This window comes from Tenrec ecaudatus, chromosome 12, assembly GCF_050624435.1.
Source record: "Tenrec ecaudatus isolate mTenEca1 chromosome 12, mTenEca1.hap1, whole genome shotgun sequence".
In the NCBI taxonomy this organism is placed as follows: Eukaryota; Metazoa; Chordata; class Mammalia; order Afrosoricida; family Tenrecidae; genus Tenrec; species Tenrec ecaudatus.
The window spans coordinates 137,151,866-137,167,910 of record NC_134541.1 but is presented as its reverse complement, the minus strand read 5'-3'; the positions used below and the strand labels follow the sequence as shown (position 1 = coordinate 137,167,910).

Genomic DNA, 16,045 nt, shown 5'->3' with positions numbered 1-16,045 from the left:
GGCAAGACCTGGCTCATTGGTCAGATGGAGACTGACAGACCCCAGAGGCCATGGCCCTTCAGCCCCCTTCAGGTCTGGAAATGAATTGGCCTATGTGTTAGCAAAGTCACCCATTGAAGATCCAATGGGCAGCGGTAACCCAAGGACAAAGTCCAGAGAGTTAGGAGGAAAAGGAAGAATGGAAACAGGAAACACAGGGAGGAGGTGGGAGACGTAATGGTATAGTGAGGAGATGACAATGGATGAGTTGAAACAAAATGTAGGTGAATTGTTAAATGGAAAACTGAGGATCTGCCTTATCAACTCACAGTAAAGAGTTTCAAAAATAAATGGCACCGGAATTTTAAAAAATCATAAGTATTTCTTTCCAGTCATGTATTAAAAATAAATGTTATACTCATTTTTTAAAAAATCCCTACCCATCACCACCAAGTACATTCCCGACTCCCAGTGACCCTACAGGGCGGAGTCGGACCGCACCACAGGGCTTCTTTACGGAAGAAGATGCCACATCTTTCTCCTGAGCGGGGCTGGGGGATTCGAAATGATAACCTTCTGGTTAGCAGCCAAGCTCTTCAACCACACACCACCACCCTGGACTTCATTTCCTTGTGTCTCCCCAGTCTGGGGCCATCGCAAGCTCTCCTTCCCATCCTGCCGGCCGCAGCCACTCAGGAAGGCTCTCTCAGGCCCCTCACTACTATGGATGTCTCGCTGACTGGTTTTCCCAAGCCTGGACTTTCCCACTTCATGCTGGGTCTTCCTGGAGGGAAGGGCCCCCAACTTGGCCCCCTACCAACCAGAGAACATCGTGTGCTCCTCCGAGCAGCAGCACTGGGTCCCAGAGAGAAGGCAGCTGAAGATACTCACAGCTAGCAGTGTGAAATCAATAGCTGAGTGGCAGACTCAATATTAGTAAACCTGACAATTCACATTACAGAAAAATGTAAAGGTGCAACCAGCCTGCATAGAAGGTAGTCACTTAATTCCACCTCAAGTTCAAGTAATCGAAGGCTCATTTGTGCAAAAAATAAGAAATCGACCAAACCCACTGCCACTGAGTCCATTCCGATTCATGCGGACCCCTGTAGAGTTTCTGAGACGGTGAAGTTTTGTAGAGCAAGAAGCCTCATCTCTCTCCTGGGGAGAGGCTGGTGGGTTTGAGCCACTGGCCTGTGGTTAGCAGCCCGTCACCTAATGGCAGCACCACCACCCCAAAGCAAGAAACCAAACTCCCTGCCATGGAGTTGATTGTGACTCATGCGGACCCTTATGGGGGGCAGGGTGGACCGCCCCTGTGGGTTTCCACGGTGGTAAAGCTTTACAGCAGGAGTCAGTCTCCTTTCTCTCCCTCAGCACTGCTAGTTAGGTTCAAACCACTGACCTCGTGGTTACCAGCCCACTATGCCCCCCGGTTCTGAGGTTCTTTAAAGTGAACACTACTCTTAGCAGACTGCATTGCAGCTCCTCTTCCAGCGAGCAATCTAGACACACACATTTAACATGTGTAACACGTCCTGTTTCGGCTGGGGGAGTGGGACACATTCCCCAAGGAAATAACTCAAATGGGGAAAAACAAGTTAAACAACATTTTTCACCCAGCTGTGCCAAAAATAGTTTACAAGCACAGGTTCTAACTACGTAAAAAGACGTTTTAAAGTAACGATAGGGTCTGCGTTGGAGGTTTATTAGGTTCATTTTTTTTTTCAAGTAAAGGTCTAAGTGATAAACCACAGACACACAAACCCTGCTGTGTAATTCAACAGCCAGCATAAAGGAAATCGGGCTCTTGGTTTCCCTAGGAGACTTCAGTTGGGCTTTTCAAACATTAATATAAAAGGTGAATTCCGGTGGACTGAGTGGAAGTGGGGTGAGATGAAGTTATTTAACCACACAGAGTAACAGAGGGGAAGAGAGAGACCTTGACACATGGCTACAGGAATGGAGGGTCCTGGCCCCCAGTGGTGGCTCTCAGTGACAGACGCCCTGTGCTGCGTGTCAGCCTCGCTGTGCTCAAGAATGACAGGCACTGGTTTCTTCCAGAATCAGAGTCGAGCTCTTAGCAGTAAAGAGTGAACCATTTAATTTACCCCTTCCATCACCTCCTAAGTTTCATTTTACCTTTGAACCCGTGCTTCTAAAATATGAGTCAGTTTTTAAGCGAAGCAAACCCTTTCAGCCCTTAGATATTCTCATTACCGTTTGAAAGGAGACTACTGTAGCCCAGCACTCAACCAGGGTGCCCTTTTCTCTTTGCCCCTACCCTGTCTGTGAACCCTCCCAGGTAACCAGAAATATCCTTGCGCCCCTCCACTGTTCCCTCCTCCAGGAGACACAGCCCTTCCCTCTTCAGGGCTGAGTCTCTGGATAGCACCCATCCCCTGACCCGGGTTCATCACCACAGTGGCCCCATAGGGCAGAGTAGAACTGCCCGGCGGGTTTCCAAGACTGTAAACCTTTACGGCAGGGGTCCTCAAACTTTTTGAACAGGGGGCCAGTTCACTGTCCCTCAGACCCGTTGGTGGGCCAGACGATAGTTAAAAAAAAATCCCAAAACAACTATGAACAAATTCCTATGCACACTGCACGCATCTTATTTTGAAGTAAAAAACACCGGGGCAAAAACACCTGGCGGGCCAGATAAATGTCCTTGGTGGGCCACATGTGGCTCGTGGGCTGTAGTTTGAGGACACCTGCTTTACGGGAACAGAAAGCCTCCTCTTTTTGCTCATGGATCAGCTGGTGGTTTCAATCTGCTGATCTTGGTAGTTGTCCAGTGTGTAACCCACCACACCACGAGGGCTCCAGAACTGTCTCCATAGCAGCAAATCCCCCCTACCTCCAAGTTTCTCTCCATTACCCCTTACCCCATTTGACTGGGATCCTCTTCCCACAGAATCCTGACACTGGTACCTTTCTACTCCTATATTCAGAAGGCCCGGCTGCAGGGAGCTTATGTGTTGGGTTGGTAACCACAAGGTCAGCAGTATGAAACCACCAGCCACCCCTGGGAGAAAGATGAGGTTTACTTACTTCCACCATACAAAGTTACAGTCTCAAAAACCTACAGGGGCAGTTCAACCTTGTCCTATAGGACCGCTGAGTTGGCATCGACTCAATAGCAGAGTTTTTATTTTAAATCCAGCCCTGTATTAGAATGATGTAGGATGTATACAATCTTCCTTACGATGCTGTACATCTCTTAGAGGTGGAGATAAGGTCTTATTCAAGCTGTAGAGGACAGCATGGCTTGGAGAAAGCCCTAGAGAAAATTGAGCCTTTGAATTAGTGGGTGAAACATCCATCTAGCCATCAACAGACATTTCTGAGACCATCTTCCACTGTGTGTCTACTTCCCACAAGTTCACCTTGCTAACCCTTGACCACGGGGCCTGGGAGGCACACCTACAGTAACTGCTGAAGGATCATTAGGACACCCTGCTCCCTTCGGAACCCCCAGGAAGCATTGTCCAAAGCCAGCTGCTCATGGGTCCTTTCCAGGTTTCACAGAAGGCAATGTCCAAAAGCTGTTTTCTATATGCCTACTCCTCACTTAACGACCATCTTGTTATTTGACATTTTGCACTATGACGATATTGGAAAACCTGGCCCAACTATTTTGTGCATTAGTGATTTTGGTCTGGCAGTAATGAATACCAAGGCACCAGGTGAGACTAGTGCTAGCTGTGGTAGTTGAGGTTAGGTGCCAACATGGGTGGGTCACCATTCTTAGTGGTTTGGCCCTTATGTCATGGTAAGACTTTGGCAGGTAGGTAATGATACGGCCATTCTCCACTCTGTGATCTGATGTGGTCATTCTCCATTTTCGTCCAGGATACTTCTCCTCTCACAGCACATTTCAAAACCCAAAGGTTTCAGAGCAGGGTCCAGTGTAACAGTGATTGTCATTAAAAGGCAATGCTGGGTCAGGTCAGCACGAGGATGGGCTCATGAGACAATGAGAAAGCATCCCACACACACTGGGCCAGACTGGCTTGATGACGTGGCTCTGATGCTGGGCACGGGGTATGGAGTCCTTCCTACCCTTGTTCACATGATCGTTACAGCAAAGCTGAGCAGTGCTGTTGACTTGGGGGTTAAAAAAAGGGCGATTTGCAAGTCTGAAGTATGAGGGTTTCGAAAGCTCATGGGAAAATGGAAGACGAGATAATGAGATATAAAACTAAACACCTTTTTATTGAGAACTAGGTTGAGGTCAAGACTCCATACAATCCTTTCTCTTGCTGAGCTACCATGGGCAGGAGATAAAATACTTCAAAGAAAACCGTACCCCGTGCAGTTCGCCTTTGTGACACAGAGCGGACTAACCGGAGAGACGGCAGCAGTGCTGGCTGACTGCCAGGGATCCAATTAAACGCCCATTAACCATCGGGGTAACCCTGGCAGGTCACTTCCTCTCTTTGAAGCCAGCTTCCTGGTCTGTAAAATGGAAATAATTGTGCTGATCGAGTGCTCGGAAGTTAAGTGTCTGTCAGACGAGGAAGGTGTGGGGCCTACAGCGGCACCATGCGAGTTAAAAAAAAAAAAGGAAACCCCCAAGCCCTGATTTTATAGCAGAGTTTAATCTAAGTTGTAAACTCAAAAGTCCAAGAGATTTGGGGACAATAATAACCTGCTTTGGCTCAAGCATGGCTCTCTCACAGATCACAGAGTCTGGCATTTTCTCGACACTGAGAAGTATTTTCACAAACTAATGTTTCTTTGCTTCCTAGAGAGTGGATGGAGGGTATGTGAAAGAGGAAGGCCATTAAGCAGACAGACTGACAGAGTGGCGGCCACAATGGGCTCGGACTTAGTAATTGTGAGGTTAGCACAGGACTGGGCAGGGTTTCACTTTATTGTACCTATAGGGTCACTGTGAGTCAGGACTGACTCAAAGGAACTTAACAACAATGTTTCTTTACACATATTTCAGAGTTATTAACAAGATAAACCTGAAATATTTCCCCCCTTACAACAGCATGGTCTATGAGCATTCTACCAACAACAAAAGAAAACCTGTGACTTTCTACATTCCTGGTGGCGAGGAGATTAGAGAGTCAGTTTTGAGCCCAATTTCTGAAAGTGGTCCAAGCAATTTAAGAAATGATTGACATAGAATTCACTAAAGAAAGTTTCTTGTACTCTAACTGTAGTGGCCTGAGGTGATCTGCCAAAATGTTTTGCTATTCACTTGACCCAGAAAACCCTACAAAATCCTGCAAATCAAGAGCAAGAGGGTCGAATCTCCGGGTCCACTTCAAGAACACCCGTGAAACTGCCCAGGCCATCAAAGGCATACATTTCTGGAAAGACACCAAACACTTGAAGACGTCACTCTGCAGAAGCAGTGTGTGCCCTTCCGACATTACAATGGTGGCGTTGGTAGGTGTGCCCAGGCCAAACAGTGCAGTTGAACTCAGGGTCGGTGGCTCTAAAAGACTGCTGAATTTTTGCTTCACAAGCTTAAAAATGCAGAAAGTCATTGAGGTAGATGATTGTGCCAACCTGGTTGATAAACACATGTAGGGTTAATTGAAGGGCAGAGGGATAAATGGCTCAGTGAGCCTTGCTAGTTCTTCGGTCTATGGCTTTCTGATGGTCGGATCAGGTGTCTTAGCCAGTGCCCTGCTTCAGCTGGCAAGGCTCACTTTCCTGCAAGACATCCCTGAGAAGCCACATGGACCTACCCCAATGCAGCCTTGAGAGCTGGTGCAGCCGTGTGGAGACCCCTGCTAGCACTGAGATGCTTGCACATTCACTGACTTGGCTTTCCTCCTGCAGTCGGCATCATTGCATCTGCTTTGTGGGATGGAGGAGGACTTTGTGGATTGGTGTTGGACAAATGGATTAATGGGTTAATGTTGGACTTGTGGGCTTGGGCAGCACTGGGTTGGGATGTTTTCTTGATGCGCACTTAACCTTTATAGAAAACTCTCTCTTAAACATGAGTTTCTGTGGATTTGGTTCTCTAAAGTACCCAGACGAAAACAGTCATGCTGAAGTGAAGGGTTTAGAGGTGGATTCTCTGGTCATTGAGCACATCCAGGCGAACAAAGCCCACAAGACGCACTGCCGGACTTACAGAGCTCATGGTCAGATCAATCCACACATGAGTGAGCTCCCCCTGCCACACTGACATGATGCTGACTGAGAAGGAACACACTGTTCCTAAGCCAGAAGAGGAGGGTGCACAGAAGAAAAAGATCTTCCAGAAGAAACCGAAGAAGCAAACACTCATGGCTCGGGAATAAATTATGCTTAAAATAACAAAAGTTAAAGCAGGAAAAAAAAGTTTGTTTCTTGAGAAATAAATAAGCTAGCTCGCTGCCATCTAGACAGCTCTGACTCACAGTGACGCTGCAGGAGGAGACCTGCCCCCACAGGAGTCCCATAGCCGCAGTTCTTGTGAACCCTGGATCTTTGGTCAGCAGTCCAACACATTAGCCTCGGCGCCACCATGGCTCCGTTGGGAAACAGGATTTTTTCTCTCCAAAAATGACTCAAAGGTTCTCTCATCAAAGCAAGCAATTTCCTCTTTCTGTTTACCCTCTCTTTTTCCAATTACTTCCCAAGATTTTTAACATAAATGTTCCTTGGGATGAGGGACAGAGGGAAGTTTCTTCAACTTTCAGTTTCCTCATAAATGAGTGCTGCTGGGACAGCCTGTGGCCTTGAGCTTACTGTGGGTACACAGCCAAACAACCCGGAGAGTTTAATTAGAGGGAACTGACACTATGACCTAATTAACGATTAAAGACAAGGAGGGCTTAAAAACCTACCTGCCCAGCCCCTGGACAGAGCTCTGGGTTTTGTCTTTTCCTTCCACCGGGGGGAGAGGGGGGGGGGTTGTGAAGGCGCCCTGCTCAGGGCACGGGAGATGTGAAGAACACACTGTTGCTGTGTAGTTAACCTGGGCACTCAAGACAGCATGTAGTTAGGGGCTTCTTTTTCTTTGGAAAGCTAGCAAGACCTTCATGTGGTTGGCTCAGTCCTCAGGTTTTAGCAACTACATGGTGGCTTTAGTGGTTACGTTATGGGCTTCTAACCTCAAGGTCAGCAGTTCAAAACTGCTAGCCACCTCCACAGGAGGCATGAACATGGGGCTTTCTATTTCTATAAAGAGTTACAGCCTCGGAAACCCACCAGGGCAGTTCTAGCCTCTCTTATTTAGTCACCATGAATTGGAATCAACTTGACAGCAGAGTTTTGATATCCAGATAGAGGCCTGCAAACGGTCACAGTGCAGTATGTGGGGGCTTTGATTGCTGAATGTTTCTGCTCAAGTCTACCTATGGCTGGAGAGAAGCCATAGAGCTCACTGCTGTGGGGTTGAGTCCGATTCGCAGTGACCCCATGGGACAGAGTAGGGCTGGCCCTGGGGGTTTCCAAGGCTCCTATTTTCATGGAAGCAGCCTGCCTCATCCTTCATCCATCGAGACGACAGCCCTAGTGGCTTCAAAACGTTGGTTTCTGGTTCAGAGCCCAGCATGTTATCCACACCCTTCTCCCAGGGAGTGGCTGGTGGGCTCCAATGGCCAGGGTTTTGGCTGGCTGCCCAGGCCTTAACCACTCCACCACCAGGGCTCCTTGCACAAAGCCCAGCTATTACAATCTGATCCTTTGCTAACGTGGTTTTCAAGGATACTTTGAAATATGGGTGACTTCTTATTGCATCTTCAAGTAATTGAGAGCCTTGAACATAGGAATGACTAGAATTTTATATTTCTGTTCAAACTATCAGTATTTTCTTATACACTCGAGGAAAACAAGCATTGGCAAACTCTGAATAGGAAATGAGTTCTCGGGGAAATCTATGTAAACTGGCTTATTTGTAGACAATGAAAATTCATCTATATTTCAGGTATTTAAAGCTTGAATATTTGCATGAGTGTATTTTCCATGGAAGAATGAACAAATCTGTCTTGGAAGAAGCACAGCCAGGATGCTCTGAAGAAGTTCAGTCGTGAGGGTGACAAGACTTCATCTCCTGTCCTTTGGAGATGTGGGACATCATGCTTGGTAGCGTAGGGGTTGAACTTGGATGCCCGCAAGTCAGTTCCAACTCACAGCGATCCCTAGGATGACAGGATGACACACTGCCTGGCCCTGGACCATCCTCACAACTGCTATGTTTCAGCCTGTGGTGGTCACCGTGCTGATTTATCTCACTGAGGACCTTCTACCAAGCACGCTGTCCTTCTGATAACATGACAGTCCCAAAGAAGAAAACTCTCAAGCAGATGGATGCACAACGCAGCGCCCTCCTTGTCTTTAATCGTTAATTAGGTCATAGTGTCAGGTCCCTCTAATTAAACTCTCCGGGTTGTTTGGCTGTGTACCCACACACGACACACTTGTGGGGAAGGCACAGGGCGGGCAGTGCTTCCTTTTGTGGTACAGAGGGTCTCTAAGAATCTGTGAGGCGGCAGCCATCACCGGGGTCTGTCAGCCATGACCTCTCCTCATCAGACAGATTCCTTAGCTGAGGAGGCTGGACCAGTCATGGGCCATGAGTTGGCTGGGGCTTCTAGGGAAAAAAGATGGCCTCCTTGGTACAAGGGCACACCTGAGAAGACCTACCCTTGTTGCCCCTGGACACACTAGAAGGAGGCGACATAGCAGCCATCTGGAGTCCAACAAGAGATAAGCATGGAGGGGGGAAAAGATATCTGGGCCCTTCATGATGATTGACTCACCTGGAATCTACTACTCCTGTCCGTCTTTGGTTGATAAGGAACATCCTTATCGTCTAAGCCACTCAATTGGATGTTTTGCTCACAAGTAGGATGTTTTGCTACTTGTGAGCAAAACACTCCTGGACCAAGCCACCTGTTGTCAAGTCCATGCAGACGCACGGTGGTCCTGCGCGTGTCAGGGGACAACTGTGCTGCACTGGACTTTGATGCCTCCCCTCCCAGAGTTCATCAACAGCCCTTCTTCTGAGGAACCTCTGGGTGACTCTGAATTGCTAGCCTTTCGATTAGCAGCCAAGTTCATGAACAGTTTGCACCATCTAGGAGCTGCTTGTGAGGAAAAGCCTCTAAGGTGAATTACAAAGCAGTGGGCGAGAAGACTTTGGGAGGCGGCCATCTAAGGGGACATTCTTGGAGTTCCAGGATGGACTGGAGCCACTCCCCAGGCAGATCCCCAAACACAAGGGAAATGTAAAGGCCTAACTACCTCACTCCTTCAGCTCTTGTGGTTGTCAGGTGCTGTCAACTCAGCAGGGCGTCACAGTGACACTCAGCACAACAGAAGAACCCTCACCCCCATCTCCGTGTTTGGGCCCAGCTGCTGCAGCCGCCGAGCCAATCCATCTCGCTGAAGGGCTTGCTCTATTTTGCTGACCCTCTGTTTTAACCAAGCACGCGGTGCCTCCTCCAGGGAGTGGAGCTCTTAAGCGCTTTCTACTTTTTAAGTGGGAAGAGACAGAAATATTTGGCTTTGCCACCCCTGATTAAATATTTATAATGCCTTTGGCCTTGTTTCCCCAAGGTGAATGATCACAGCAGTTTTCTGTGAAATATCTTACTCAGAGACCATTTTCTTTAAAATGGTACACAAGTCACAGAAATGCTACAAATATTTCAGGTAAAAAACACAAATGAGATGGACGGAATGGTGCCCTGGAACACCACACACCAGCTTTTAATGGACCGTTTAGACGAAAACTGCTCTTAGAGACGACGCACATTAAAACCACATGAACTACCAACCTCTTCCCTGCAGGAGAATGGCAGCAATGGAAAATTAAAAAAAAAAAAAAAAAAAAGCAACAGGTGTTGGCGAGCTTGTGGAGAAACCGGAACTTTCATTTGCTGCTTGTGGGCTTGTAAAATGACGCAGCCGGGTGGGTCCTCAACACATTGAAACCAGAACTACCCCATGACCTCGTCCTGGCTGTCTGGGTCCGGGAGAGGGGAAGGCAGGAACACAGACAGAAAACACAAGCCAACGTTCATTGTCCACAATCGCCACAAAGTGAAAACAACTCAAATGTCCAGCAGGTGAAGGGCTTAGTGGAGAACGTGGTATACACATGAAGTGGAGTCCTGCCCGGCCATCAAGACCGTGAGTCCTAACTCACAGCAACATGTGGGTGAACCTGGGAAGCCCCATGCAGGGCAGAATAAGCCATTCACTAAAGGACAAGTGTTATAGGATCTTGTTTATATGGTTTTAGCAAACACATAGAAACCTAAGATTTTTAGTGGCTACCAGGGCTAGGAGGGCATTTTTGCTTAGGGAACACTGAGTGCCACTCACGGTGGTGGAAGGCCTTGAGAAAGGAGAGCAAGAATGAAGTGTTGCACAACTTGAAGAATGACATCAATGTCCCTACGTTGCCCCTACAGCAATTGGCGACACGCTTATCAGGCCTCTCTTCAGCACCCCACAAAAAGACCAAGACTACCCTGGCTGTAAAAGCTCCCAGAATGTTAACCATCCTTCAGCATCCTTCTTCCCTCCAAAGCAAACACTGTACATGGGAACTCTGGACGTGAGGGGTTCCTAAATGGAAAAGGGTTGATTCCTGAAGGCGCCCTGGGCTCCATGCGTTGGGTTGCAACCACAGAGTCAGCAGTTGGAGAGCACCAGCCCAGAGAGACGAGGCTTCTGCTCACATCACGATTCACAGCCTGGCAGACCCCCAGGGGCAGGGCTACCTGTCCTACAGGGTCACCAGGAGTTGGAATTGGCTCGAGGCACAGAAAGCTGGAAAGGGAGGCTTGAGGGGCTGGCCCCTTCCCGCAGAAGACAGCCCCTCTCCCCGCAGAAGAATGAACTTCAGAGGACAGCATTGAAGCTACAGCTCAGGGAGAAGGACATGTCTGATCAGAGCACATGGGGGCAAATGAAGGGAGAGGGAGAGGGAGTGGAGCACACCCTGGCCCACCAAGTCTTGAGGACGACATTCTCACTCAGAGCAGCCAAAGTGCAGAGAGGACCATAACGGCCGACCCCACTACGAGACATGGCATCTCTCACTGACCCACAGCACTACAGGGAACAACACTGGAGACAGTGTGGAATTGTGTCCCATCTGACCCCACCACACTGAGGTGAAGCACTAAGGGCGTGCAACAGAACAGCAAGAGGAACAGAGTAATGAAGTCTATGGGAATTACCCAAACCAGACTGTGGGGCCAGGATGTGGCACCCCATCAGACTTGACTGGAAAACATTCCTAAAGGTCAACAAACAGACCTTGAACTATTGACAGACTTTTCTGTCTGTCTTTTTTTGGTCATTGCTTCTTTTTGGTGTTGTTTTTATCATCTTTTGTTGCTTTGTTTTGCTGTCTTGTTTTTTTGTGCACATTATCTCTGAAGGTCTATCTAGATAAGATAGGCAGGATAAACAATCTGGAGGAGAAAACAATGGGACATGGGAGAGTGGGAGGCAGGAGGTGGGGGGGGGGGGGAGGGAAGGAAGTGAGTGTCAACAAACCCAGGGATAAGGGAACAAATGATCCAAATCGATGGTGAGGAGGCCTAGGAGGGCTTGATCAAGGGCAATGTAACCGATTTACTGAAACCCAAATGAAGGTTGAACATGATAGTGGGACAAGAGGAAAGTAAAAGTAAATAGAGGAAAGCACTATGAGGCAAAGGATATTTATAGAGGTCTACATACAGGCAAGTACATATGTAAATATATTTATATATGATGATGGGGAAATAGATCTATGTGCATATATTTATTGGTTTAGTATTGAGGTAGCAGATGGACATTGGACCTCCACTCAAGTAATCCCTCAATGCAAGAACATTTCCTTCTATTAAACTGGCATTCCACGATGCTCACCTTTTTCCTGACACGATCGCTGAAGACAAAGCAGGTGCAAAAGCAAATGTGGTGAAGAAATTTGATGGTGCCCGTCTATCAAAAGATATAGCATCTGGGGTCTTAAAGACTTGAAAATAAACAAGCGGCCATCTAGCTCAGAAGCAACAAAGCCCACATGGAAGAAACACACCAGCCTGTGTGATCACGAGTGTCGATGGGATTAGGTAGCAGACATCAAAGAACAAAAAAGCATATCATTGTGAATGAGGGGGAGTACAGACCCAAAGCCTGTCTGCAGGCAACCGGACATCCCCTTACAGAATGATGGCAAGGAGGAGACGAGCCAGTCAGGGTGCAGCATAGCACCGATGAAACATACAACTTTCCTCTAGTTCCTAAATGCTTCCTCCCCACCACTATCATAATCCTAATTCTACCTTACACATCTAGCTAGACCAGAGATGTACACTGGTACAGATAAGAGCTGGAAACATAGGGAATCCAGGACAGATAAACCCCTCAGGATCAACAAGGAAAGTAGTGAAACCAGGAGGGGAAGGGGAAGGTGGGGTAGAAAGCAGTAAACGATTACAATGATCTACATATAACCCCCTCCCTGGGAGACGGACAACAGAAAAGTGAGTGCAGGGAGATGTCTGACAGTGTAAGACATGACAAAATAATAATTTATAAATCATCAAGGGCTCGTGAGGGAAGAAGGGGGAAAATGAGGAGCTGATACCAAGGACTCAAGCAGAAAGCAAATGCTTAGAGAATGATGATAGCAACAAGTGTACAAATGTGCTTGACACAATGGATATATGTATGGATTGTGATAAAAGTTGCATGAGCCCCCAATAAAATGATTAAAAAAAAAAAGAAAGGAAGCTGGAAAGGATGCAGTACTCTCTGCCTTCTGTCTTCCAGATGGAACTTTGTATCATGAGTTCCATGACAGAGTGACACGAGCCAATGACAGAGCTGGGTAGCACTACATTCTTATAGAAAATGGGAGGAGCACAATCCACCCCATGCCTTCTTCAATGTATTGACCCCTCGTCTTCCATACTGAGGGTGGCACACACATCAGACTAACTTTAACAACTGACTGGGCCCATAAAAAGGACTTAACAACGGCCCTTCAAAAGCAACTGCTGGAACAGTGCCTTCTCCCGACATGCTGCCAAGAACAGCAGAAAGCCCAAAGCTCAATGAGACCTGGATCTGAGTCCCTGGGCCGTGAGAACCTCTGGCTCTCAATGACTAAGGTTGGAAGGAGCCCTGCGGGACCTGGGGCTGAGGCTCAAAGGTTGGTGGTTTGAATCTACCCACTGCCTTTGAGGGCGGAAAGACCTGGAGACGCTGTTCTCATAGACGACAGCCAATTGTTAAACAAGCGGCCATCTAGCAGGGAAGCGACAAAGCCCACAAGGAAGAAGCACACCAGCCTTTGTGATCACGAGCAAGAGGTGTCAATGGGAAAAGGTATCAGAAGTTCAAAAGCAAGCAACCAAATCAGTGTAAAGGGATGTGGATGTCGTAGAGACCCAAACCCCACTTGTGAGATAATTGGACAGTCCTCTCAGAAGGGCCACACGGAAGGGATAATTAATCTAGGACGTGGTATAGCACTGATGGACCACATAACTACCCTCTAGTTCTGTAATATATCCTCCCCTTACTATTATGGTTTTTATTTGTTTTACCTCATTAATCATGTCAGATTTGCATAGACTCATTTGTATATTTAAGAACATTGGATATATGAAAGCTAAGATAGATAACCCTTCAGAAACAGTAACAGGTGTAATGGTTCCCTGAGGGTACAGGAAGGGGGGGGAACCGGGAATAGGGAGCTGATAGCATTGATGAGCTTATACCCCCCCCTTGATGAGATTGAACAACAGAACTGTAGTGAATGGATATAATGGATGTGTAAGATATGGCATAAATAAATGAGAGTTCCTGGGGTGAGGGGAGAGGCTGGGAGAGGGAAGGAATAAAGTAGAGCCGATATGAAGGAATTCAAGAATAAGGAACATGTTTTGAAACTGATTGTTGTAGCAATTGAATAACACTGATGTAATTGAACTATGCAATGTTATGATAGCTGTAAGAGCTCCCAATAAAAAGATTAAATTAAAAAAAAAAAGACTACAGCCAAGACAACCCTGTGGGGGCAGTTCTACTCAGTCCTACAGATTGAGGGAGGGCATGTGACCACTAAGACTAGTAAAGACAATGGCCAAGACTGGCAGGACCCTCAAGAGACTGTGGCCTTCAGACAGCCCCTCCAACCTGGAACAGAACCCCCCCCCCAGTCCCTTTGTGTCAACATTCAGATAAGCAACAGATGAAGAATACCACTCCCCAGAGGATGGACACGTTTGTCAGAAAAAAATCAACTATAATAACTCAACCAACCAACCAATACCACAAACTTGCTGCCAGTAAATCAGTTCTCACGGAAGGGGCAGGAGACATGGCTGAAGGGTAACCAGGAAGAACACTTCTCCATTGAGGGGCTTGCGATCAATTCTCAGGAAACACGAGGTGCCTGAATTGCTGAATGGGAAATGAACGTGCTCTGCGAACTTTTCCCCAAATGACAAAAAGTTTAAAAAACAACAAGGATGCAGGCTCGGGAAACCCTGGGCAGCCGTTCCAAAGCTCCACCACACAGGGAGGGCCGCCAGGCCCTGGAGGGCCAGGCCCACCTTCTGTGGGCTGAGGCAGGCAAGGCACGCAGCAGCTGGCAGGGAGCACAGAGGCCCAGCCACAGTTGTCTCCTCCACTCCCTCTGAAAATGGATCAAGCCACCAGCAGCACACGGAGGGAACTCTGGGCCCAGCCCGTGTTTATGGCGACACTGGCGTTGCTGGGGAAAGCGCTGACTCAACCCGATGAACTCACAGCTGAGTAAAGTTAGGTGGGGGCTGAGCAGGGGAGCGGGCTGCTTATTTCAACAGTGACAAGGATTGTCAAACATCAGAAAGCCACACTGAGAGGCACCGACGGGGAGTGCCAGGGCTTTTCCCGCAACGGGTCAGACTTGCCCTCCCCACCCCTCGACACAAATAGGACATTTCTTTTAAAATTTGGTCCTATTTTTAGAAACCTGTCATCATCTCCATGCTCCGCTCCTCTGGCCTCCCCCAAATGTACCAAGCGTGGCTAGGGGCCTCCGCGGGCATAATGCTGCCTGTGTTTGGCTGAACCCGGAGTGCTCCGACGGGGCTCCGGCAGCTGGCCCTGCCCGCAGCTCAGGTCGGGGTGTTGGATGCCTTCTGCAGGGAGCCGAGTCTGGGACAGACAACAATTCGGACTTGTCTGTCACACAGCCCGGTGCCACACGTGGTGGCTGAAGGACGGCACCGAGCGTGCAGGCCCACGGCAGTCCTGCCACCTCCTCACACTTCTCGCTCAGTCCTCCGCTTCCGTGGGACAGCGAGGGTTTGCCACGTGACTGACCCTGCCAAACCCTCACGACATTGTCTGCCGGAGTTCTCTCCGCTGTTTCTGGGTCCATGCTCCTCCCTTTTATTGGAGAGAGATGCACTTGTGTGTACACACACACACACACACATTGGAGAGAGATCCACTGTGTGTACACACACACACACACATGCAGACCTACTCACACTCCCCCACTCATCCACATGCCACATGCATCCTCGTACACTCTCAGACACACTGACTCATGTTTGCTATCACACACACACACACACACACACACACACACACACACACACACACACACACACACATTTACTCACTCATGCATCCTCTTACAAACAAACGACCATTTTCCCCCTTTTGCTTCTCGGAACCTTTCCAATGAGGACAGACACGGAGCCACAGTGCTGCCCTTTGTGGCCATGCAGCTGAGGGCCATGTGCGGGGTGGACTGCAGGGCAGGTGGGGCTCACAGCCAGGGGGCCGCTGCCCTGCGCCTGCACAGAAGCCCCATTCAGACAAGCAGAACGGGACAAGCCCGGCCACGTCAAGGGAGCAGCATGAGGAGTCAGACCTGCTGCCAGGTGAGTCACAGGAAAGCTCCCACCACAAGGGCAGGCCGGAGACCGGGTGTGCCTCTTCCAGTCAGGCGGTGGGGGTGAGGCCTGCTGAGCCCAGGCTTGGGGAGCAGCTGCCCCAAGGGTGAGGCAGGAGCACAAGGACTGCCACCCAAGGCCCCGCCACTCAGCCACCAGCTTTTGGTAGACCACAGGGAGCCAACAGACAAGTGTCAGAC

At 48.6% G+C, this 16,045-nt stretch overlaps 1 protein-coding gene across 1 annotated transcript in view; it reads right to left on the bottom strand.

Moving 5' to 3' along the window:
- BAIAP2L1 (BAR/IMD domain containing adaptor protein 2 like 1) overlaps window positions 1–16,045 on the bottom strand; it is an 84,406-nt gene that overhangs the window by 33,246 nt on the left and 35,115 nt on the right. The gene's annotated exons all lie outside the window — the stretch shown is intronic.